Here is a 27,743-nt window from a genome sequence, read left to right on the forward strand (position 1 = left end):
TTAGGTAATAGTTAAATGCTATAAAGCTCAGAGGGACAGAAAGGGAGTACTGTTTAAAGCAGGTGGTTGTTATATTTCTATTTGCTTTATGTAACTTTGTTTCTTTGTTGTCTAACAGTTTATGATGTCTATCTTTGTGAGTTGTACCTTTTATCTTTAAAAATGTTCACCTTTGTTTCATTTAACGTAATTTTAAAAAACAGGTGGTTGGATAAATGTCCATTGACAGAGGAATGGATAAAGAAGCTATGGCACATATATACAATGAAATATTACCCAGCCATTAAAAAGAATGAAATAATGCCATTATTATGGCATCTACAGATGTAGAGATCGTCATACTGAATGAAGTTAAGTCAGACAGAGAAGCAGAAACATTGTATATCATCCTTTAAATGCAGAATCTAAAAAGATACAAATGAACTTATTTACAAAACAGAAACACAGACTGAAAAAACTAGGGTGGGGGTGGGGAATGGGGAGAAGGATGGGGAAAGGGATAGTTAAGGAGTTTGGGAGTTGGACACGACTCAGTGACTTTACTTTCAGTTTTCACTTTCATGCATTGGAGAAGGAAATGGCAACCCACTCCAGCATTCTTGCCTGGAGAATCCCAGGGATGGGGCAGCCTGGTGGGCTGCCGTCTATGGGGTTGCAGAGAGTCGGACATGACTGAAGCGACTGAGCAGCAGCAGCAGCAAGGAGTTTGGGATGGGATATATACACACACTGCTATATTTAGAATGGATAATCAACCTACCATATAGCATAAGAAACTCTGCTCAGTGTTATGTGGCAGCATGGATGGGAGGGGAGTTTGGGGGAGAATGGAACATGCATATGTATGGTGAGTCACTTTGCTGTCCACTTGAAACTATCAGCTACACCCCAATATAAAATAAAAAGCTTAAGATCATCTCAAAAACAAACAAAAAAAAAAGCGGGGGTTGCGGGGGGGGGGGGGGCAGTTTCCCTGGTGGTCCAGTGGTTAAGAATCTGCCTTGCAATGCAGGGGACACTGGTTTGATTTCTGGTCCAGGAAGATCCCACATGTTGTGGAGCAACCAAGTCTATTAACCACAGCTACTAAGCCTGAACTATACAGCCTGAGCGCTACAACTACTGAGCCCACATGCCAGAACCACAGAAGCCTGCATGCCCAGAGCCCATGCTCTGGAGCGAGAAGCCACTGCAACCAGAGAGCAGCCTCAGCTCCCCCAAACTAGAGAATGCCTGCACAAAGCAATGAAGACCCAGCACAGCAGTAAACAGTTAAGACGATGAATTTAAAAATGACAATAATAAAGTAAAAAATAAAACAGGTGGTTGGAGGGACTTCCCTGGTGGTCCCATGGTTAAGACTCTGTGCTTCCAGTGCAGGGGGCCTGGGTTCAATCCCTGGTTGGGAAACTGAGATCCTACATATTGTAGGATACGGCCACTAAAATAAAATAATAAAAAATAAAAAATAAAACACGTGTTGGAGAAGGACTCTAGTGAGGTGACAGTGAACAGAGGCCTGAATGAGATGATGGAGCAAACTGTGCAAATAACTGGGGAGGGCACACACCAGGCAGAGGGCACAGTATGCGCAAAGGTCCTGAGGCAGGATGGCGCCCAAGCTGGCGCCAAGAGAGCAGAAGGGAGACTGGAGGTGGTAAGGCCACGGAGCCCCTCCTAGGCCATCATCCAGACTTTCCTGTTTACTCTGATAAGCCAACTACAGCCTCACACCTGTCCATCTTGCACTGGACAGCCAACCACCCAGCCCCTGTAATGAAGGGGCTACCATGAGGAAGCAGCCAAGTGTGCTTGCTCAGGGCCAGGCTTGAGCATGCTTCCCCTTTCTGCCAGCTTTCCATCTAGGTCTTTTCTTCCTCAGATGCCATACTTAGAAACACACTCTGCCGAATTCCTTTCTCTTTCCACTCCCATTTAAATCTCATGCAAAGGTCTCCAGAAAGTTTTCTTTGGGTTGAGAGGTTGCAAAAAAAAAAAAAAAAAAAAAAGCCACATCATAGCTGATAAGTCGAAGAGCCATATTTATAACATCCAGTGCTGGTTCTCCCAGAAGCCATAATTCCTTTCCGGAGGTTAAGTTCTGAAGGGGCTGAGTCACAATAAAGCATTAGCATAAAAAGTCTTCAAAAATGCCCAGAAAGTACTTCAGAAAATACTGGCACCTGCCTCTCCATTCTCCTTTAATCAAACCTGTTTTCCTTCAAGTTCCGCCCCAGGGGATCTTCCCAACCGAGGGACTGAACTCAGGTCTCCTGCACTACAGGCAGAGTCTGTACCATCTGAGCCACCAAGGAAGTCGTAAGTTCAATCTATTATCCAATTCTGGGATACTGTCTAAGACATCCCATCCCTAACAAATAGCTCACTTCTCTAATGCAAGATTTGTCAGAATATTTTATGAGGAGTAAAGAATGAAGAGAAATATACTTCTAAAAATTTCTGTATAAAACCCAGTAACTATTAAAAAACATGTTCTCTAAATTTTATCATAACCTAATTTGTAGTTCTAGTTACACTAAATGGAACATTTCTACAATTTTTAATGTCATGTTCCATAAACTCAAACAACTTCAAAAACAGCAACTAGCTGCACCATCACATTATGAAAACTGTTATGAAAGTGTTACATTAGCTTATACTGACATAACACATTTCAGAAATGTGGGTCTTCCTGAAATCATTAGGTTCACAACTAAACAGCCTAAAAAAATCAGGTTTAAAGCTTTTGACTACCTACACTTGGTTTTGCTCTTCACAGAATGTCAACATCAAAAGAATAAGAGCTGGATAACATGTATCAATTTTGAAATTATAACAAACAAAGCTGTTAGAGAAAGCAGGAAAACAGTAAGAAAGGAAATTCCCATTAACAGCTAGTTTGTTAGGATATACTGTCAAGGAGTTAAAACATCACTCATAACAATATAAATTGAGCATGTGTCAAAAATTTATTTAAATCATTAATTTAAAACAGCAGGATGATACATCCAGTTCAGTGGAATATAGGAAAGCCTGAAGTATATATAGTCAATGAAAGAGAATAATGAAAGAAGATTGTTTTTATATTTATGTATGTGTGTGTGTGTGTGTGTGTGTGTGTGTGTGTGTGTGTGTGTAACTGGTTAATATACTGCTGCTGCTGCTAAGTCGCTTCAGTCGTGTCCGACTCTGTGCGACCCCAGAGACGGCAGCCCACCAGGCTCCCTCGTCCCTGGGATTCTCCAGGCAAGAACACTGGAGTGAGTTGCCATTTCCTTCTCCAATGCATGAAAGTGAAAAGTGAAAGTGAAGTCGCTCAGTCATGTCCGACTCTTCCCAACCCCAGGGACTGCAGCCTACCAGGCTCCTCCATCCATGGGATTTTCCAGGCAAGAGTACTGGAGTGGGGTGCCATTGCCTTCTCCAGATTAATATGCTATAGGTCAATAAAACTACAAAATTTCAGGTTTATCTTCATTATCAGACAAAAACTGTTTGCAAGTTATCAATCTACAGTGAACATCTAACTTCACAGAATCTGAGTCCTGATCAATAGTAAATTAATAAGCTCAACAAAGATACAGTTTGCTAGAGACTCCTGTGAGCTGTGACTGGGTATGTCCACCAGTGCTTCAGCAGAGCACTGAAGAAGGGACATGCAATCTTCACCCTTGTGCCTCACTCCCATGCGTTGGGTATTTTTTTCCTAACACTTTATTATGCAATAGAACCTTGGCTATACAAAATCCTCATGCATGGGTTAGTCTTGATAGCAGCATGGCGCGAGATCTAAGTGTTAGTTGCTCAGTCGTGTCTGACTCTTTGCGACCCCATGGATGATAGCCCACCAGGCTCCTCTGTCCGCGGGATTCTCCAGGCAAGAATACTGGAGTGGGAGGCCTTTCCCTTCTCTAGGGGATCTTCCTGACCCAGGGATCAAACCTGGGTCTCCTTCACTACAAGCAGACTCGTTATTGTCTAAGCCACCAGGGAAGTGCAGAAACCTAAGTTAGGCTTAAAATGCTTAGTACCAAGGTGTATGCTGATGTGTGGTTGGTGAATATCTCACAATCACCAGGGCTTCAAAATCACTCTTTATTTGTTTGCCTGCTTTTCATATCACTTCGCCTCGCTTCTGTATCAGAAAATTTGATGCCTAATGTTGAGTTGCTTCTAGTCATTTCCACCAACACATTTCTTTACTGTTTATCTTCCTTTAAAAATATCCCCCTTTATGAGTACTAATCACGTCAACCTTTTAACTAAACCAAACACAAACTCTTTCATCATAAATACATCTAAAAGTAATGAGTCAGAGGCTTATTCATTAATAAGCATCATATTCTATAGCACAAACAGTTAATTCTTCCACCCATCCACCCCTTGTTCCAATATTAAGAAACACATTAAATGTTTATTACTTAAGATCATTGTTACTTAATGTAACAATTCTACTAACTGAAAACCAATTAAGTAACAAGAAGGAACTTTCTAAAGACTTCTTTCTAAGGGGTCAACCTAGTAAAAACTTCTGGCTCTAGATTACATTACAGTTACAATGTCCCTCATTTAGAGTCTTAATAATTCATAGTAATGACAACTATGCAACAATATGCCATATACTGTGCTGAAGACTTCCCCAATTTCATCCTGTTTAATCTTCACAAAAATTCTGTGAACTCGTTTGTATTATTAGCCCCATTTTTCAGATGAATAAACTGAGTCATGAGAATTAAATTATTCCACTTCTGAGCCCTAGGTTAAACCACTCAGCTACATCAATAGAGAAGGCAGAAGAATTATAAAAACAGATACATTCACAATAACAACATTTGTATGATAATTTTTATATGCAGGCATTATTCTAAGCAATGAACATACAGAACTTGTGTATTTCTCATAATAACCCTCTGGAGTATGATTATTATTCCCAATTTACAGAAGAAGAAATTGAGGCAAAGAGACGTTAAGTACTTGTCCAAGGTCACAAGGCTAAGAAGATGCAAGGCTGGAATGCAAACTCGGACAGCCTAGCTTCCAAGTCCAGGACCTTCCCCTGATGCCATACTGCTTCTTTTAACAATTTGAAAAGCACAGCACAAGTAAACAATCCTAACTCTTTAGAACCTCTGAGGTTGGAAATCACCACATTAAAGCACAGACCCGTAACTAAATGTTCATTACTATAATCAGAAGTCATCAAGAACAGATTAAAAGGTTTTCATTCAGCCTTGTTAAGAAGGCAAAAAAGTAACACACTTAAGCAAAATTTCATCCAAGATGAATTTCTAAAAAAATATTTTTCTGGAAAACAAACTCAATACAGAACAAATGAGGTGTTACAGTAGCTTTTAAAATTCTTTCTGTAGAAGCTGTTTTCGTTCTTGCAGCTTTGGGGTTTCTCAGAATTCCCTCAGGGGCTGTGGGTAGAGGGAGAAGGGGAAGAGATAGGACCCCAGTTCCCCACTCCACCTTCAAACAAGCAGCTCTGTTTATATTTTTTACATATTGGGTTTCCCCTTAAACTTTTGCTTTGAGGGGACCGAGGCTCCCATGAGAACCTGGTCTGAGTGGGCGGCCCTTCTCGACTTCAGAAAGCTTTCCCCATCACTTCCCCAGCATCCCAGAAGGTTCATTCACAGCATTTCTCCTCTTGCTTCTAGAATCTCACGCCCTAATCATACTCCCACACGACCTTGCCTTCCCACCCTCCTGTGTCAACTATCATTGAGACCACAGCTCATGTTCACCAAATTCTATATGGCCGGCTCTCAGCTAGATGTTTTCACATCAACTCCTTCACTGACTGTGCTCAACACCTGCGTGACTCAGATTCTACTCTGGCCCTACTGTAGAGAGGAGCCCACTGTCCAGTGCCACAGAGTGATGGAAGTAGGATGAAAAACTGGATGGCCCACCTCAAGGGCCCCCCAACTCTCAGCCAGTGTGCTATTCGACCTCTCAGTTCACATTAATTCCTGTTTAAACCTTCCCCGAGACACTGTTCCCGACTCAACCTCCCCCAAACAGAATGCAAAGCCCCCTTCAGAGCAGCTCTGCGCTTGGCACGGGCACATACAGGGCATAGCTCTCAGTGCCCTGTCATCTTCCCATTCTGGGTAGTCTGTGAGGAGGGTGAGGCTGTGAAAAGCACAAGGGAGACGGTCCCTCTTGCAGACACATATGTGTGTTTAGCCCTTCTCAAAAAGAGGAACTATCTCCCTTGCACTTTTCACAGCCTCACCCTCCTCACCAGACTACCCAGAATGGGTGTGGGCACAGTGTAGGAAGATGTTCACTACTCAGTGTTAAGGGACTGGCTGGTAGGTAGGACCCCTGAGTTCTGGTCACACCTGGGGTGATGCTCTGTGGAAGACAGCATCGTTGCCCCCATCCTTCCTGGTCTGCGAGGCTCCCCTCTCCACTCTGCAGGCTGCCTTATGGGAGCCTGTGCTTGGACCAGGGTTCTGGGTGCAGGCTGGGCCAGCTCAGGGAGTGAGCTGTGTATGCAGGGCATCTAATGCCTCCAGGAAACAGCCTTTAGTCAAGGGCAAATCTCCCTGCTTCCTTGGTCTTTGGGGAGGACAATTCCCCAAGTTCCCTCAAGGGACTGAGCTCCAGATACCCACAGCAGTTATTCTCTCAAAACTTACCTTTATTGAAAGCTTCTTCTCTGCCCTGTCCCACTTGCCCACTTCCCTGCTGACATTCCTGGGAGAACCTCTCAGATAAACCGCTTACTCTCAAGTCCTTGTCTTGGGGTCTGTTTCTAGGGAAGCCAAACTGGGATTTCTTCTCCTTTGTGACTCCATTTCTCTACCAGTTAAAACACCAGGACTAGAGAGAGGATCTTGACTGCCTCTTCAGGCTCTAGCATCCTTTGCTTTCAATGATGAAAACATCCAGCTGAAACTGATGATGAGGTTCCCTCTTCACTGAGCCACTGTATCCTATCTTGGAGCCTAGCTCCATAATTGAGGAGGAAGAAGGCAGCACTGCCTGGATGCCATCAGTGAGGTCCCCGTGGCCGCCGTGGGGATGGCCTCAGCTACAGAGATCCTCCTACCCAAGGTGATGCACTTTCCCAAGGTCGTCATTACGCACTGACTGAGGGGTGCTCGAGCAGAAAAGGCCTGTTCATCTCAGCCCAAGTCAAGCCAACTCTGAAGGCCCACTTTAGCCCCAGCGCTCCTCGGGGGGCTGCTGAGGCTGCCGCTGGGCCTGCCTTCTTGTTTCTTTCCCATCCTTCAAAGGGCTGATAAACATCCTGAGTGTTCAGCTCTACTCTGTGGTTGGCTTCCCAGAGGACCCCACCTGTGATGACTTCATTTTAAATTTTATTTATTATGTCATGAAAATCACAGACTCTGGAACTCTGCCTGTGGAAGCAGGCATGTTCCTTTAAATGCTCTAAGGCCAGGAAGTGGTGGAGACAGGAGGAAATATAGCAAAGTTTTTAATAAGATGGGAATGAGGCAGATACAGACCAGCTACGTATGAGATGCAGTTTCGGTTTCTGAAAAAAGGCAAGAAATACATGAAAGGTCAGCGTAGTCAGTGAAACTGAAAGTTGAGAGAGCTCAGATGAGGTAGTCTCAGAGGGCAATGAAAGAGAGAAATCTCTCATAGAGAAAGGAAACAAGAACGGCCTTGCCAAGGAGGAGAAGCAGGCGAAACATACCAGGCACACCAAGCCAAAAGCCATGGGGCAGAAACAGTCCATCTGAAAGAGGGCCCTGGAGCACACCCAGCCCATCACACATACCACCCCCCCCCCCCCGGTGTGATGGAGGCAAACGCCATCCTGGCAACTCCCACCAAGGGAGCTCAGGTAAGATCATGCTCCTGAAGGGGCTGGCGAGATTCCCATGATGCTGCCACAGGCAGGGCCTCTGCCGAGACTCTCCCAGTGACACTGAAGGACTGAGACAGCTCTCCAGTGTGAAAGCTGGTGATGCTGCTCTGCCAAAGGTTGTGCCCAACTGGTGGCAGCCGGTTACCTCCTCTGCTGGGCTATGACCTCCTGGAGAGGAAAGGCTAGCAGTGGATAAGGACTGGAACTTAAAAGAAGATGGTAAGTAGCAAAGGCACCACTGAAAAGGTGACACCTGGGCAAAGAGATAAGGACTTAGGCTCATGGTCACCAGGAGGAAGGTGGTGACACAGAGAGAAATGAATGAGCAAGAACAAAGCCGATGCCCAAGGAAGAGCAAGGAGGTGAGTGTGGCCAAGAACTGAGGGGGTCGAAGGTCAGGGAGGTGAGGGGCAGGTCTGGCAGAGCCTTCTGGGCCACTGTAAGGATGCTGGCATCTACCTGGAGAAGGTGGCAAGTCCTGGGAACACAGCTGTGCTGAGTGACATAATCTAACGCTTGCATTTCCCTTCTCTGGACTGACTTCCCTCTGCAGCACTCCTTACCATCTGACAAACTGTACATATTCTGTATTTACTAACTGTTTCCACCCATTAGAAAGTAAGCCCCGTGAGGGCAGATGATTTTTGTCTGTTTTTTTCACTGCTGCAGGGTCCCCCAGTGTCTGGCACTTAGTAGATAATCAATATTTTTTGAATGAATGAATGAGTCATCTTGAGAAGAACCTGAAGAACCTTTCTAAATGGCAATGTGAATTCAACAAAGCGTATGTTTCTACTCCCTCCAAAGATATTTAGATTGGCACTGTGAGGCCAAAACAACAAATCATCTTCTTTCTTCTAGGCACCTAGGTGCCCAAAGATAGAAATATGTTTCTATTAATAACTTCTAAAAACTGGATGTTTAGATGCAGAAGAAAACCACAGACTCATCGAATCAGCAGTTGGGAGGTTTTATATGTATGGAATTCGTTCATGAAACACACACCAAGACACAATGTCTATGAGATGCTCACTAATGAGGTTTCAAATGAACAGGATTCAGAGCCACTGCCTTTCTGCGACAGGCCTGCCATTCTCAGGGGCAGACAGGAGCAGGGGAAGGGAGGAGGGCATTTACAAAGGACATAAGTGCCTCGCTAGCAGGACAGGGAATCCCCTTTGAAAATCACTGACCCTGGTGCAAAAAAAGCTTGAGATTCCACAGTATAAGGAAATGTGTCCTTTTATATACAAAAGTTTCCAACATACCAATAGCTTATGGTCTAGAAAGTTTTCTAAAATAAATTCAGGTGTCTTTTTGTAATACTTGTGTTTCCTGATCAATCCACAGACTCAAGGCATAACTGAAATGATCTCTGTGCACAATAGTGAAAAATGGTGCAGGACAACATCACTGAAATTTAATTGAATAAAATGGAAATATACTGGAGGGAAGAAGAGGGAGGGAAAAAAGGTGGGGAAACTGCCAGGAGCTGCTGAAGGAGGAGTCAGAAAGGGACCTGTGGTTCTGTTTCCTTCTGGAAGTAAGGCCCCCACCTCCTCCTCACCACCATCAGCCCCTTCATCACAGAATTTAGAACTCCTCTGTGAGCTTACACCAGTCATGTAACCCCACTGAGTCTCCCTATTTCCTTGTAAAAAGGGGGCAAAGGAACTTCCCTGGTGGTCCAGCGGTTAAGACTCTGCCTGCCAACACAGGGGACACGGGCTCGGGAAGAATCCACGTGCTACGGAGCAACCAAGTCTGGGCGCCACAAGTCCTGAGCCTGTGCTCTAGAGCCCACGAGCCACGGCTACTGGAGCCTGCCCACCTAGAGCCTGTGCTCTGAGACAAGAGAAGCCTCTGCAAGGAGAAGCTCGCGCTCCACAATTAGGGGGCAGCCCCTGCTATCCACCGTCAGAGAACGCCTGTGCATAGCAATGAAGACCAAAAATAAAATTATAAAAAGGCGGGGGTCACCTTACAAACTCCACCTGCTAGAAGGTAAATAATGTAACACACTCAGCACTTAACACATGCCTGGAGCACAGTGAGCCCTCAACGACCATCAGCAGTCACTGCAATAACACTGCCCATGAGATTTTATCTTCCAAACATGGCCACACTGACACATACCTTCCACCCGACAGGGCTGCTTGCAGTGTGGTGTGGACATGCCTCCATCAAGCATTATGACTGTGAACCCTCCTCTTGAATCTGGGCAGGCCTGTGACCAGGTACAAGTGATTCTATGTGACTTCGAAGACTGGTTATAAAAGGTGACACACTTTCCTCTGGCCCCTCCTCTCTTGAGCCATGCTCCTTGGGAGCCCCGGGGGGGCCATGTAACAAGCCTGGGACCTCTGATGCCTCCATGCTGGAGAATCCACATGGAGAGGTCACACAGAGAGAAGGACGCATCTGAGGAGCCCAGGTGGCTCAGACCAGGCACCAGTAAGTGAGCAAGCCTTAAGACGATGCCACCCCAGCCTCTCAGCCTTCTGTCCTGATCCTGAATGGAATGGAGACAGGCTACACAGCCAACCAGAATCAAAATTCCTGACCCACAGAAACCACGAGAGGCAACAGATGATTGTTTTATATCAAGTTTGGGGTGGGTCTGTCCGTCTATCAGATGACCAGAGCACTGTCAGTAATGACTCCCCATTTGCTTCTAACAGAGAAACCACAACATGCTACTCTCTTGTTTAAGAAGGATTCCAGCGGACCACAACGACATGCCAAGAATAAAAGGAATTGGGGAAGCTCCTCGGGGAACTGGGAGACTTGAGGGAGGGGCCGCGTCTCCTCCATCAGTGAACCCCCAAGGCCTCAGCAGCTCCTCACTTAGTAAGTAGCTTAACTGCGTGAGATGAGCCACATGGCATGGAAAAAGTGAACAAGAAGATGAATTATGAAAACCATGTATTTAACAAGTACAGACTCCTTCCACCCGGTGCTGGGTATCCTGTTGTCAAGCTACCCTCCCGTCACCTGCAGGAACCCACTGAGCTTTCTGACACACACGGAGTCCTGTGATGGACTTCAGACTCCATGAAGCAATCCATGATCAATGGGGGATGGGAGCAAGTGGATGAAAAAAATGAATGAATTACCCCTGCCCCCAGTCTGTCCTCCATCGGACAATTCTAGGGCATGTCCCTGGAGGGTCACCTGTGGGATCAAGCCCCAGCTATCCACAGTGGTCACCAAGTTGCTGAACAAATCTTGCCTCCAGTTTCCTTTCTTTCCTATTAACTCTTTCCAGGGGCCAATCCTTTTCTTTGGTATTATTACTCAATATAAACTAATTGTCCCATAAAGCCTTGTCCAGGTTTTGTTACTTAGAGGAACCCAGCTTAAGATTCACTTAAATTTGATTTAGTAAAATATGATTTATGTTCAACAATTTAATAACCCTATAAGGCAAGTTATCTTCTAGGAAGTGATAGAAATGATAAGAAAATAATATTGGGCTTTTCTTGCATAATTGTACTTTACGCTGTCCTTTAATTTTTGGCTTTTTTTTTTTTTTTTTTAAAGAGAGGCGGTATCTAGTATTAGGTGGCATTTTTCTCAAAGGTGTATGGAGTCATTTACTCCTTTCAATTCATAATCATAAATTTCTTATGGGCTTTTAATGCTTCCAAGTAATCCAACTACATATCCCTGGCTTGTTAAATCCCCCAAACCACCTTCTCCATCCTCATTCTCATCTGCTTTCCTATTCCACTAAGAAGATGGGAGCATCAGAAGAGAAGGTCCACACACTCCCACCGCATTCACCCACCCTCCACTTGCAACTCACCGATCTGCTACCAAAGCAGACATCAACTCATGCCCTACAAACACACCATCCTTACTGCCCACCCAAGGACATTTCCTCAGCAATTCTTAGCTCCCATCAGCATACAAACATGCCCTTACCGCTACCTCTAAAAAAATAAAAGTGAAGAAAGTTCTCTTGATGCCACTTTCCCTGACAGCTGCCACCCCTTTCCTCTGCTCCCCTTTTCAGGAAGTCTTCATTAGCATCAGCTTGCTCTTCATCTTATGTAGTCCATCAGCTGCATCTCTCACAAACAATCGCTCCCTCTTGCTTGACTTGCTTTCTTCACTTGCCCTCTGGACACCACCCTGTCTTTGCCCCCATCTCCTTGGCTGATCAGTCTCGGTACGCTCTGCTGTTTCCTTATTCCTCACTGATGGGGAATGCCAAGGGTTCAATGCTTTGAGCAGAGACAGAGAAGAGAAGAGGACATTCTATTGGTGATCTCCTTCATCCCCGGGCCTTTAAATACCATCCGCACACTTCCAGGCCTCCCTCCCCTCCTCTCCAGATTCAGGTCCAGCTGCATTCTCTGTGTATTAGTTTTCTATGGCTGTTGGAACTAACTGTCACAAATCTAGCCTTAGGGCAACACAAGTGTTTTCTGATGGGCCTGCAGGTCAGATATGAGTTTCACTGGGGTAAAATCAGATATTGGCAGGGCTGTGTTCCTTTCTCAAGACTCTTAGGGAAGATCCGTTTGCTTCTTCCGGTTTCTAGAGGCCACCTCCATTCCCTGGCCCACTGCCCCCTTCCTGTCTTCAAAGCCAGCCACACTGAATCTCTCTGATGATCCGATCCTTCCAGAGTCACATCTCCCTCTGGCCACCAAAGGAAAGGTTCTCCACTTTTAAGGACTCATGTGATTAGGCTGGGCCCATTGGATAATCCAGGATAATCTCTCCACTGTTAGGTCCTTAATTTAATCACATCTGCAAAGTCCCTCTTGCTACCCAAGGTGGCATGTTCACAGATCTGGAGATTAGGATTTGGGCCTGTTTGGATGCCACTGCTCTGCCTCTCCAAATGGCTATCTAACAGACACAGTCGCTATGTTCAAACTGACTTCCAATTCTCCCCCATCACAAATCTCCTCCACCCACAGCTTTCCACATCTTGGTTGACTGCAACTGCCTCTTTCCAGTTGTTCAGGTCCCAAACGAGAGAATCATCTCTGACTCTTCTCTCTCTCATATCCTGCATCCAAATCATGGAAGAGTAGACTTTATCTTCAAAATATATCTAGAATCTGGCCACCTCTCATCACCTCCACTACCACCGGCTGAGGCCACCGCCACCTTGCATCAGAATTGCTGTCACTTCCTATTTGGTCTCCAGCTTCTCCCCTACAGTTCATTTTCAGAGCAGTCAACATGATCCTTTTAAAAATTAAGTTGACACATTACTTTCTGATCAAAATGCTCCAAGGACTCCCTAGGTCACTGGGAATAAAAGCCAAAGCCCCTGATAGTCTCCACCATCCACCCCAGTTACCTTTCTGACCTCCTCCTCGGCGTCCCTTGCTTTCTCCGCTCCAGCCACGCTGGCCACTTGCTGTCCTCTAACCCTCCAGATGGATTTCACTCAGGGACTTGGCTCTCCTTGTTCTCTCTGCTGGAATACTCTTTTCCTGATACCTAGGGCTATCTTCCTCAGTCCCTGTACTAGTTTTCTATTGCTGCTATGAGCAATTACTACAGAATCAGGGACTTAAAACAACATGCATTTATAATCTCCTAGTTCTGTAGGTCTGAAGTCTGGGTACAGCATGGCTCTGCTGGTCCCCTGCTCAGGTCTCACAAGGCCAAAATCAAGGTATCAACAGGGCTGCATTCCTTTTTGAAGGCTCTAGGTATTAGTATAAGCTTCCCTGATAGCTCAGCTGGTAAAGAATCCACCTGCAATGCAGGAGACCCTGGTTCAATTCCTGGGTTAGGAAGAGCCACTGGAGAAGGGATAGGCTACCCGATCCAGTGTTAGTACGCTTCCAGGCTCGTTCAGGTTGCTGGCCAGACTCAGGTTCTTGCAGCTGTAGGGCGGAGGTCCCGCTTCCCCGCTGGTCGCTGCTCCTCAAGGCTGCTCTCCCTCGTGTTCCCTCTCCACATGGCCCCTCTCCAGCACTGGCAGGCTGTATCTCCCTCCCATCTGAACTGCTCCAAACTCAGCCACATCTCTGTGACTCAGACCACTCATTCTACTTTTAAGGGCCACCCAGATTATCCAGGATGATCTCTGTATTTTAAGGCCTATAACTATAATTAAAGCTGGAAAGCCCCTTTGCCATGGAACGCAACCTATTTACAGGTTCCAGGGATTAGAGCATGGACATCCTGGGGGGCTTTCTGTCCACCATGCCTCCTTTCCTGACCATGGCATTCATACTGCAACCCAGCTCTCCACTCCCCGTCACAGTTCATCCCCTTTTCTTGCGCAATTTTCTCATTTTTCTATAGCTCTATCTTATAACAAATCATATAACAAATATGTACTATGCTTATTGCTTATCATATGTATTCCCCTGTTATAAAATAAACTCCTTTGGGTCAAGGATCTTTCTTTCATTCAATGCCAATCTAAAGACTAGCTAGAAGGTATGGAGTAAGCACTTCTTGGATGAATAAATAAACTTATTCTGTCGCTTAACATTCTCTAACCCCGTTTCCACAGATTGCTTTTAGTTTCAACAGTTCAAAAACACGTATAAGAACAAAGATCTTGGCTGGTGATGAGGAATATGGATAAATATCAAAGGACTGATCTCTTCACATTGCCCCACAGCTGAGGTGAATAGTATCTGACTGACTCAGTTGTCACTAATAAAGACATCAATGTTTGCTGGATAAAAATGCTTGTTATTGCTACAAAAATAACAATGCTTTATTTTTTATGCTATTATCCAAGTACACGGGCAAAACAAATTGAGTTGTTGAGTTCATCTGATCTCAATATGCATAGAAAAATAAATGACTAAAATTGTCATAAGTGATTTGCAAAAACCTCCATAAATGCCTGTGTAGTGGGCAAAAGAAACATACAGGTTTGAGGAAGTACCATGAGAAAGCACTGACACCTACTGATGTTTAGACTACCGACTGCCAGTCAGTCAGTTCAGGGTCAGAAGGATTATGACAAAGCAAGAAAGAAAAAATATTTCTTTAGAAGACCACGTCATTTTAGAGATCAAATCCAAACTTCACAGAGAAGGCAACCGAGGCTCAGAGAGGGTAAGTGACTTGTCTTATCTCACATAGCTAGTCAGTGATCTGATACTTTGGACATACAGTCTTACAGAATAGGGAAAGTCAAAGTGAAACTTCTGCAGCCTCTCTAGGCATTTAAGATGTTCATTTAATGAGCTGATTCTCTGCTTCAAAGGGCTGGATCCAGCACAGGTGCTGACAGACGGGGAGACTCTCCCTACCAGCACTATACTCGCCCGACCAGGTCAAAATGCTACAGAGGGGACAGGCCTAAGGGTATGGCGTGGCCACGGGCCTTGCGACCTCAGAGCAACTGGAGGAGGACCCCTTAGGGCATCACCACACAGGGACAGGCTGACGGTGCGATACATTTGAGAAATCAAGGGGCTGAGGAATAAAATGGAATGATACCTCACTAGGTTAACTGTATGCTAATAGAGGAAAATAATTGTTACCTAAGGATCTTGACAAAATCTGGAAGTATTTATATGTATTTTATGCGGACTTGTTGCCAGCAGAAAGGCAAAAAAATGAAGCAAAGTATATTTTCAGAGAAGAAGAAATAAGACATGTTTTGAATGGGGTTCTCACACAAACACAAAAGACAGCAAGAACTGATGCAAAATAGCTTCCAAATTTACCAAATCACCACCTTCTGCCTTCTGAATACCTACAACAGAAATGCAAAAGAGCACAATAATTCAGTTCTATATTTAAAACAAGAGGCAAGAGCTATTTGTTTGGTGTTTCTTAAGACAGTCTCTCATTCATTTTTGAGCTTCTGGCAATAAGAAAAAAAAAGTCGAGAAATTGGTTGATTAAGGCAATATACACAGAGTGATTTCCTCAATGAGAGCACATCAATGTTATGAAGGAGAAAATAAGTCTATTTTTGGAGTCACCAATCAACTTTCCTCTCCATGGATACAGGATGTGTTTTATAACTTTCCAGAATCACAGATGATTCAAAATGACCTTGGTAATAATGGAGACTAAATCTCATATTTTATACATGAGGAAACTAAAGCTTAGAGACTTGGGGAGACTCTGACGCCCTTTAATGACACATCACGACAGAACTAAGTCCCCTCACTCCTAAGGAAAAATGTAAAACTGTAACCTCCAAAAGAAAGTATCCCCTAATATCTCTCTGGGTTTTATTCATTTGTAAATGACATGAAATTGTTTTGGCAGTTAAGATCTCCATACGTTTCTATATGATCGGGAAAACTTTTTCAAAATTAGAGTCTTATAACTCCAACACAACTTGAAAATGTCTCTGTGCTTAATACCGGCCCTTCAGGTTTCAACCTATTTCGTACCAGTCGAGGAGGCCCACCCAAAAGAGAACAGAGAAGCCACGTGCACCGTGTGCCGGAGTCTACGACGTCCATTATCCTGGATATTTAATATTTACACTCTTTGATTTTTCTTTGACTTCCCTCCATTTTCATGTGGATAAGTACATATCTATATAGCGGCTTAGTCATGAAGTTGTGTTCAACTCTTGTGACCCCATGGACTGTAGCCCACCAGGCTCCTCTATCCATGCGACTTTCCAGGCAAGAATACTGGAGTGGGTTGCCATTGCCTTCTCTAGCGGATCTTCCCAACCCAGGGATCAGACTTCAGTCTCCTGCACTGCAGACGGATTCTTTACTGCCTAAGCTACCAGGGAAGCCCAACACATACATATACACACATGCACATATGTGTGTATATTTGGAAAGATCTGTTAACTTGGATATGTGGTAGGGGTAGATCAGACTAAAACTTAAAGCAATACAATCATTCACGTCATGTGCTACTAAGTGGAATTTACTTTCAAACCTCCAATCCAGCAAGAACAGAGTCTCGACACTTTACAGAGAAATCTCGTAAGGATTCATCCAGCATTTATTGTATGTGTCCACTATGTGCCAGGTCCTGTGGTATGGAGTGGACATTCAAAGATCACGTCCTTGCCCTCACTAAGTCCACAGTAGAGACGCGTGTGAACAGATGCTCGCTGTGGTGTGGTGGTGCAGTATAGCGGCTGGATGATGGAACAGGGGTGACAGGATGGAGGGAGATGACCAGATATCACAGGGGTAAAGGGATAATGCCTGGAAAGGGGACAAAATTACCAGCAGGACTTTTTAAGGGAAGAGACATTTTTTCCCAGGCAAAGACAAGGAACTGTTTTAGATGGAGGCCTTACCGTATGCAGAAGCAAGAGACAAGAGGTGGAATGGCCCGTCAGGATGCAAAGTGCAAGGTTCCGCCTGCCCCACACCTGTGCCCTCTGCAGCCGATGCCAGCTGGGCTCACTTCACATCTGCCATCACCCACCTCGGGGGCCGTCACGCTGCCCAGAGATCACAGCTCCTGTCCTGGGGCCATCTACTCTTCCCCATCCTAGACCTCTCTTCCATACCTGTATCTTCCTCCAAACCTCCGATATCTTCTCCCCTGTCCTTGAGCTCAGCCAAGGCATGAGAAAAACTACTGTCCAGGGAAGTGACAGGTGACGAGGGTGAAGAAAAGGTAGGGCCAGGTCAGAGAGTTCTCAAGACACCGTGGAGATTCGGACTCCAACCTCAGACTCTATCCTCAGCCACAGATTTACCTCCACAAATGAGGACTCTGGCAGAACGGCTGTGAGGAATAAGAGTGCAGGGAGTCCCAGTAAAGAAATTAACACGAATGAGAAGTAAGGAGGGTCTGACCCAAGTCAGAGTCTATGAAGCAGACAAGTTTATGTTAAGGAAATAAAATCAAAACCCTGTTTTTGACTGAATGGTCTCAGCCACACAATCATATTTAATGTTAATCCACTGGTTTTAATGCTTGTTGTTTCCCAAGAAATTGTAATTTACATACTTTTAATATAAAGAAGAGTGTCATCTGCTTCTAGGATCATCCTTGTAAGAATAACAAAACAAGTAACATCGGAGCTGAACTAAAGCCTATGATTTTTGAGCAAATCAAGTCATCCATTGCCATCAGCATTGGAAAATCCTGAGAATAACAACTGTTTATTCACCAGGATGGTTAAGTCACTCAAGTTTTAGGACAAGTTAAGACAAAGTATAGGAAATTCTCTAAATTTTCCCAAGTATTTGGCAAAGGATAAGGACTAGAATTCTGGCTATGTGGAAACTTTGCAAATACATATATTTATAGGTAAATATAAACATGGGCTTCCCAGGTGGTTTTGTAGTAAAGAATCCACCTGCTAATGCAAGAGATGTGGCTTTAATCCCTAGGTCGGGAAGATCCCCTGGAATCGGAAATGGCAACCCACTCCAGTACTCTTACCTGGGAAATCATGTGGACAGAGAAGCTCGGCAGGCTACAGGCCATGGGGTTGCAAAGAGTTGGAATGATTTAATGCCTAAGTAACAACAAAACATATACATAGGAAGTAAATGTATAGCCTTCCCTAGAGAAAACAAAGCATCAAAAAGTTTCTAATATAATTTTCCCATGATCTCTTAGTGAAAGGATGTAGAAGACAGAAGGATCCTCTGGGAAGAAAAAAAAAAAGAGAGAGCGAGAGAGACACTAACTTTGTATCTGTTCATCACTTTAAATATTTTTCCTGTTAGGTGACACACGGGTTTTAATGAAAAGGCTATTTTTCTCTTCTTAGGCATGTCTCTGATAGCCGCCTTTAGTCATCTATGTGTGCGTTGTGTGCACACGTGCGCCTAGTCATGTCTGACTCATTGCAACCCCATGGACTGTAGCCCACCAGGCTCCTCTGTCCATAGGATGTTCCAGGCAAGAATACTGGGGTAGGTCGCCATTTCCTTCTCCAGGGGATCTTCCTGATCCAGGGATCAAACCCACATCTCTTGCATCTTGGATATTGGCAGGTGAATTCTTTAACCCTAGCGCCACCTGGGAAGCCCACAAAGTAGGTGTATTCATGCATAAAGGCTATGGATACTTCCTAAATTGCTATAAAGTCTACACTTGAAGATCTTTACCTGTGAGTCACAGCAAGTGTGCAGAGCTTGAAACAGTGGTTCTTAATCCTATCTGCACGTTAGTGTTACTCAGGAAGTTTAAAATATGTGTACACACACATATATACATATATATATCATATCTGGGCCCCACCCTAGACCAATGGTATCAGAAAGAGATATCTATATCTCTGTTATCTATAGAGATAAGCCCTAGAAGCCCCTAGGTGATTCCACAAAGCAATCAGAATTGAGAACCGGTAACCAGAACCTTGTTTCTTTAAGTGCCATCTGAGAACCAACAGCATCCCCTGGGAGCTTAATGGAAATGCAGAATCTCTGGTCCCACCTGAAAGCAACTGAACTGGAATCTGCAATGAAATGCCATCCAGAGTCATGTGTGTGTGCGCAGTGAAGTGTGAGATACACTGACCTAGAACAGACTTGCGCTACGTGGGCAAGCTCTGAATAAGACTGACTGATGGGCTGAATCAATCCCTCACCTTAAAGGTCACACTCTGACCCCAGCGTACAAATGTATTAAATGTAAAGTACTTGCTCAGAAACCAGCCAGGACAGCTCCTTATACCCTGGACATGCTGCGTGAGGCAAATCCTCCCCTGCATGGTATGGGGCACCAAGTGAAATGGTCACAAGCAGCTCTCTGACATCTGATTCACAAGAGCAGCTGAATCTACAGAGGCAGGGAATGGGGCTGGGGAAAGGTACAAAGGAAAGTAACTATGCCTGTAATTGTTGATAATAAAAAAAAAATCGACAGTTAGATTAAAAAGAAGTTCTTCCCTGAGGTCTACACTTTCTCATCCACACAACAAACATGTCTCCTTTAAGGTATACAAAATCTCTTGTGATCAAAGTCTAGTTCAACGAGACCTCTAACCTTGGGAAATTACATAGTTCTGAAATTCCTTCATCTCTTGCTTGCTGATCTCCTAAGAATTCCCTCCCAGAAAACTAGAGCATTATAGGAACTGTTGGTTGATCCCAGGTGCTAGTGGTGAACCTCTGGTCAACCACAGCTGGGACCATCAGGGGCCAAACCTAGGGGAGATAAAGAACTTGAAGGCAACCTGAGGATGCTGTGAATTTAGCCACCGGAGGCAATACCAAATGTAAAGAAATAACAAAATGTCATTAAGTTCAATTTACTTGAGCTCTAAAATTACTCCATCAGAAATGCAAGATAAGACCATCAATATAATTAGTTTCTGCAAAACAAAAGGACACAATCCTGGCTTTCTGTACAGCCATTCTCACTACTCAGTCATCCAAATGACCTCTCCCATGTCTCTTCTTTCTGTTCTCCTATTCTGACCCCAAACAGATCCACACTGGTTCAGAACTGAGAGTCAGAGATCAGACTGAAGCAGAAGCAGAGAGAGGAGAGGAAGAAAAGAAGAAACATTTAAGCAGCAGAAGCAAGGGTATTTAAACTACTTGGCTGGGAGTCAGCCCTCCCTATACATCAGAAGCATCTGGGGTTCTTTGAAAAGTTACGAATCCCCTTGGGCCCACCCAGAGCCAAAGAAGCCAGAATCTCAGGCAGGCGGGAGTCATCTGAACTTTTTTAAAGCTCCCTCAAATGATTGTGAGACACAGTGATTCCAGAGGACTGGAGTTGGTCCTGAGGGAGGAGTCTAACTTTGAAACAATGTTTCTTAACTTTTAAAGCATATTTTTAAAAGCTCCGGATTATGTAAATCATTCTCTAATGTACTTATTAGCACTGGATTACTGTTTTTTTCTTACGAGTTTTATGTTTGTCAATATAACTCATGCAAATTACTACCAGGCTTAAAATGAAAACACAGAGGTAACCTCTCTCACATCTCCACTCAACCCCAAACTAACTTGCCAAAGGCAATCTACTCTAAAAATATTCAACTATTTCTCTTTTGATATTTAATTTTATATTCCTAAACAATACGCTTATACTGATATTTCTCAACTTACTTTTGACTTTCATTCAGTAATTAATAAAATTACCAATGTCTTATTAGACACTAACTTATCCTCTCCCAGACTTCTATGATAGAGTGAAGTCAATATTCTTCCCCAACCTCTTTGGTAGTATGTATCAGTTCAGTTGCTCAGTCATGTCCAACTCTTTGCAACCCCATGAATAGCAGCACACCAGGCCTCCCTGTCCATCACCAATTCCCGGAGTTCACTCAAACTCATGTCCATCGAGTTGGTGATGCCATCCAGCCATCTCATCCTCGGTCGTCCCCTTCTCCTCCTGCCCCCAATCCCTCCCGGCATCAGAGTCTTTTCCAATGAGTCAACTCTTCACATTAAGTGGCCAAGGTTTCAGCTTTAGCATCAGTCCTTCCAATGGTCAGGGTTAATAAGGTATGTGTCTCAGCACATTGCACCAGTCACTATTAAAATACTTCCACACCAGCTGGTAAATGACTTCTCTTAGGCCCTTCCAGGGACCCTCTCCTGGCCCCATTATCCAGCAAACAAAATGCTAACGTCTGATACAGGAGGGAGCTTTTAGAGCAGTTCTCACTCCATATTAGAACCTATGTTCTGAAAGGCTACTGGTTACAAAATATTTTGAATATTTTCCCTAGATGTGGCCATGTGATTAAATTTTTGCCACTGGAATATGAGGGAAAGTGATCTTTGCCACTTGCAGGCTTGAACTTTAAACCTTTGCCCGTCATTGCTCTTTCCCATTCCTGTGAGCTGGAGTGCACACGGGCTGCAATCAAGCACTAACCACTCATACAGGTGAGGACAATGCCTTAGATTCTAAGGCTTAGAGGATAGCAGAGTCACAAGGTGGAAGGAACCTGGGTTCCTGAAGAGCTGCATGGAGCAGAGACATCAACCACGTGAAATGCTCACCCATGAACTATCACCTGAAGTAAATATATATCTCACTCTATGTGCTTTTCCTTGTAAGACCGTTGAATTTTTCTGAAGTTTATAATTGCCCTTTACTTCCCCCACTTAATACGTCTTATGAATCAATAATTTATACCAAATACTCCATAGGAAATGGAAAGTCCCACTGAGGAACATCCCACGCTTGGTAAGATGTACCAGAGCATCTGTTGGTTTTGATTCTGTTTTCGTGTGGACACTGGCTGCTGGTAGAGCTTCCTCCTGCTCTGAGTGGGACTGGCTTCTCTCCAGACCTGCTGCACTACTGCCACCTTGAAATTTCACTGTCATCCTAGAATTCTCCTGTGTTTGACTGTTTCCAGAAGACTGTAGATTATTCTTTCTTCATTGATACCCACATTTTTATATCGATCCATAACTTCCTATAAAAAGATGCATAGAAAAGAAACTTTGGAGACATTTCACATGCACAAAATGTCCATATTGTATCTTCCACTTGATAGTTTCTTTGAAATTCTAGACTGAAAACAATTTTCCTCAGACTTCTGAAAGAATGAATCCATTGTTTCTTACCTGCCATTCCAATTCCCAATTTTTTGGTATGTTATCTGTTCCCCCCACCCCAGACAGGATTTAGCTTATTCCCATTTTCATCAGTATCCTAAAAATCTTCAATGTTATGTCTTATACACACTCACTATGCGGATCTTTTTTCATTCATTCACTTGGCTATCTTGTGAACTCTTTCAGTCTACAAATGTATGTCTTCCAGTTCTGGGAAAATAGCTTGTAATATGTTTTTGATAATTTCTTCTCTTTTACTTTTCCCTGTAATCTCTCTTTTAAAAAATTTTTTTGCTTATTTTAAATTTTTTATTTTTGTAGTCTCTCTGGAACTCTTATTAATATAACACGTGATCAACTAACTCTATTTTTTACTCCTTTTTATATCTCTGCTTTTATTTCTACTTTTTCTTCTGGTCCTTCAAATGATTTTTGCCATCCTATTTTTAATTAAGACCTATCTCTTATTGTCTAATTATTACCTTACAGCCCTGTTCCAGGATTGGTTTTATTTCCATTTCCTTATTTTTGCATTTCTGTTTCCTCCATGATTTTTTTTTTTTCTCATTTGTTCTGGTTCCTTCTTTTTCATTGCTAAATGGTTTCTTCAAATGTCTCATATTCACTGACTTTAAATGGCAACCCAATCCAGTATTCTTGCCTGGAAAATTCCATTGACAGAGGAGCCTGGGGGGCTATAGTCCATGTGGTCACAAAGAGCCAGACACAGTTGAGTGTGCACACACACTTTAAAAAAACTAGTTCTAAGTTCCATGTTCACAGAAGGAGTAGGGTGGTTGACTAGTAGTGGGCTCACCATAGGAAGACTGGGTAGTAAGTTTTTTTTTAAGTTTTCTCATTGTGGGAGAAAATATCAGTACGCGTAGGTTCTTTTTATTTTCGGGTCGTTCATTTTGCCCAGAGAAGAGTCCTTCAATATCCTGCCCAGGTTGGTGATTATCTGATTACCCTAGGATTGGGAATGAGTTAAAAGGTCATACCAGGTCTCACCATTTGGTACGCACAATTTCATTAAATTACTCTGTTTTCAGTTGAGCGTTTCACCCTTACCTGTTATCCTTAAATCCAGAGCTGCTAATTTTCTCCTTGATTTCTCCAAAGACAAAATATTCAGGACTTTCTCTTGCTATATGGGGTGGGGGAAGCGAACTGAGAGTCTCGTTCCTTTTAGATTTTCAATCAAGCCCTTATTTCCAGTCCCCTGCCCTGCATCAGAGCCTCTAATTCCAGAGCACTTCTGGAATTCTGGGGAATAAATTGGCCATTTCTTCCTAGTTTCTATTCCCAACCTCCTGAGAATCCCAGGGACGGGGGAGCCTGGTGGGCTGCCGTCTATGGGATGGCACAGAGTCGGACACGACTGACCCAACTTAGCAGCAGCAGCAGCAGCACCTGTCTCCATTACACTAAGTCAGCGGCCACAGGCCTGTCTGGTTCTCATCCTCCAAAAGTGTGCTGGTGCGTCCCATCTCTCGTTCGCCATCACTGCAACTGTGCTTCAAGAGGGGCACATTAACGTATGTTCAATCCACCAAACTGCTGAATCCCAACAACTCAATCCTACAACCACAGAAACTGCCCCCAAAGATGAGCTTTTCTTTATCAATTTTTGAAACACTCATGGCTTTTCTGTTTTTATAGACACATCTGATTAGCTAAGATACTTTCTCAATTACTGTCATGTTTACCATCATTTTCTGTCTTAATTATAAAAACATAAAAAACAAAACATAATCCTATTCTGGATACCAAAAAATCTTCTGATTTACTGACTCGTTAATTAAGCCTTAAAAGATGGCAGTATTTAGAACACTAGATTATAATGAAAGAAAATACAGGTTGTTTTCATGCAATAAAGCTGTTTTCACTGACTCTTGCCACTTCAGATCTAGCCTATGGTGCCTGAACTGAAAGGTATTTGCCTTGATAATGTTCAAGTATTTCCAAGAAGACCTTTGACTACTGTACAAGTCATCATCAATACTGGAGTCTTAGTTATTTCATTTCTAAAAACAGTCAAAGGAGGAATGATCAGAATACTTAAAAAGTAACTGGGCAAGTTAAGTTTTCTCACATCCAAAGGATTACAACTTTTTGTGTTCCATTCCAAGGACAAAAATCTGACGGCTCTAAACCTGAAGATTATGATCCTTAAGGCTGAAAACTCAGGACTTACCCAAAACACTAAGTTCATAGTTATAATAAATAACTACCAAGTGAAACACTAACATTACACTTTTGATCTAATTCCACTCAAAGAAGCACATATTTTGGACCTGTCAATGTTTATAACTTCCCTGAAAAGAAAAAGCAAGCACCTAACAAAGAAAAAAAGACTCCTGTGCAGGGGTGGGTGGGGAATGAAACTGTCCTATTTCTTGAGCTGGGAGGTAGTTCCATGGATGTTCACTTTTTAAATAATTCATTGAACTAGACATTTGCATTTCAAAATGTTATATATATGTTATCTTTTACAGTAAAAAAAAATACATTAGCAGTTAAAAGAGAAACAGATAAAAAGGCAATTTTTTCGTTTGTCGTAAATGCACTGCTTTAATCACACTTGGCCAGAACTGTTATACCCACTGACGTGGCTAAAGGTAGAAAAGTCACCGTGATTCATCTTCAGTGCCTAAACCAGTGCCCCACCAAAATTCAACAGTCATCTCAGTTGTTTTATGTGAAACACTTTACTTTTCAAAAAGTTTTAAACTTCAGAATGTACCTTTTATCCCACACAGTAACATTGATATCTTACATGTGTATGACACTATTTATTTGCAAAGCACTTTCACATCAAATACCTGGGAGACAGAACAGGCATTGTGCTCTCCCATGCTGCAGATGAGGAAGCTGAGGCATGTAATAGCTAATTAGTAGAAGGCAATGGCAACCCACTCCAGTACTCTTGCCTGGAAAATCCCATGTACGGAGGAGCCTGGTAGGCTGCAGTCCATGCAGTCACTAAGAATCAGACACGACTGAGCGACTTCACTTTCACTTTTATGCACTGGAGAAGGAAATGGCAACCCACTCCAGTGTTCTTGCCTGGAGAATCCCAGGGATGGGGTCGCACAGAGTCGGACACAACTGAAGTGACTTAGCAGCAAGGTCACTAACAGTGACAGAATCAGGACAAACTCCAAGTGCCATACGTCCAATCAAAGGCTCCTTCAACATTTTATGAGGACAAAGAACTTTCCACTTTGAATTCAAAAGCAGGTTATCAAAGGTGGTCTCTGTGATGGTACCAGTGAGTTTCTGGAGATTCCTGAGACAGGGAGGAGAGAACCACTTGGCATGGCTGTGAAATCAACTAACTAAGGACTATGCTCACACCTTCTGAGTCATTTCACTCACTTCTGGTTAACATAAAAATGCACCTGCTTCCTCAGAAGCTAGTTTAACTCTAACATAAACACAAAAGTTATGAGTGGTCTATAACCTGGGGTTTCGAGGGGAACACATGCCTGTCTGATACCCACAGGGTTTCCCAAGGGGGAGGGGCGGGGATAATCCCCATCCACACCTGCCTTCTTCCCGCACCATGCTTTCTCCACGGAGGTGGAGCCGCTTATTTGGTTGGCTTGTGCTATTGTGGCTCTGTTTCTCAGTCTACAAATGGATGGCGTTTTCCTATCAGAGAGATCGGGCATGAGAGATTCGGCCTCGTCTCTTTGCCTGAACAGTGAGAGGCAGAAACGGGTGTTTCTGCTCTGCAGCCTCAAACTTTCCATCTAGTAGGCTGTTCCAAAGTCTAGCCTAGTCTAGGGTATACACAGTTTATAAGACCATTTTGGGCTTCCCACTGAGCTGTGTCCTCCAGCCTAGTCTTCATCAATAATGAAGTAAATTTTTTGGCGATCTGCTGCTTCTCATCTATTTTTTAATTGGTAGGAAAGAAGGGGTGCTTTCCACGGGTCCTCCTCAGAGATGCCATCACCTGCCTTTTGGTTAGAAGTACAGAGACTGTGGACATGACTCCACAGCCCTCCTCTGGGTTTCTGTGCTCACAAACACAGCTGCTCTAGAAGCAATAAGCAAGCTTCCTTCCTTAGGAGGAAGCATCCTAAGACTTTGTTCAGTGGATACTTTTTTGCTCCTTCTGCCCTGGAGGGCAACACTAATCTGAAATTCAGGGATTCTGATTCTTTCCAGAGAAACTCTGCCACACACATGCTTGTGATCTGGGGTGGGTCTTAGTTTTCCTAGAAAGCCTTTAAAAGATTTTAGCTTCCTCATCTTTTAAATGAAGGAATAACTTCCCTCTTTTAAGATGCTTCCAACTTTGTGAACTAAAAGCTCAGAAAGGCTTTAATAAATGGATTCCAGAATTTTAAAAACATATGTGTGTGTGTGAGTGTGATTTGACACCCTGGCCTCATAGTTCCTGAAGATCAGTGAAATTCTACCTCACGCTTGTGTCATTTCACCATCCTCAGGTTCAGCCACACTCTGAATTCACATCATTGCTCACTACTGACCTCTCCATCACCATGAGCTACTGCAAAAGTCCCCCAGGCCCTTCACCACCCAGCCCCGGACACCCTCCCCCGACACTCCAATCCTCCCTTTCCTTTGCTCTTGCTGAACCAGCCACTACACATTCTACTCTCACGTCTCTCCAGCTCTTTCTCCCAGTCCATCAACACTAGCTTCACTCGCCTTCCTCCTCAACCCAGGACCCATATGGAGCTGGCAGTTTCAATGATACTCACACCATCTCCACTTCCAATTTTCTGAGTATTGCTGGAGAAAAAGCATAAAGACAGGGAAGACTCGTCATATCACAAGGCTAAGGTGGAGGCTTCTTAGCACCTTGTCAGGTCCTCCTCACCACCGCTGGCTCTTGTTATGCTCAGATTCATCCCAAATCTTTTCCCCTCTCCTCCACCTCCCAGCTTTACCTCTCACTCTCAATATACTCTCAGCCAAGAAACTGGCCTCCTCTGTTTTTTTTTTCCTCTTTTTTAAAAAAGAGGAACCAACCCATTTCAGATGCAATCACACTCCCTCCAAGCTTCCAACTTTCTTCTTTCAATGGCAGTTTCTTCTTGCCTTCATTTAATCTTTCCCCCTCCATGTCACATGTTTTTCCATGAATAACCACCTTTGTCACGGTCAAATGATTTATTATTCAAAAGGGGACTTTGTTTTAGAATAAAAACAGGCATTACTTGTCCAACTCATTGTAATATTTGACCAAATACTATCCTACCACTGAACCGGGATGACAGATGTCACCTGAGACTGTCTTGGGTAATCCGATACGTGGTCCCCTTCTCCAGCTCCTTTCCCTCCTGCTCCAGGAGCACTAACCACCTTCCTGCTCCCTCTCTTGAGCTTCAGTCTCTTCCTCTCTACTGACAGCCACTCAATGCATGGCACTCTTGGGCTTTTCGTACAGTTTTAAGAGTGTCCACTGGCCCCCTCATCACCTCGAG

General features: G+C 43.8%; 1 protein-coding gene across 2 annotated transcripts in view; it reads right to left on the reverse strand.

The window, feature by feature from the left end:
* Positions 1 to 27,743, reverse strand: part of PCGF5 (polycomb group ring finger 5) — a 115,040-nt gene that overhangs the window by 81,293 nt on the left and 6,004 nt on the right. The window lies entirely within an intron of this gene.

Source organism: Capra hircus, chromosome 26, assembly GCF_001704415.2.
Source record: "Capra hircus breed San Clemente chromosome 26, ASM170441v1, whole genome shotgun sequence".
In the NCBI taxonomy this organism is placed as follows: Eukaryota; Metazoa; Chordata; class Mammalia; order Artiodactyla; family Bovidae; genus Capra; species Capra hircus.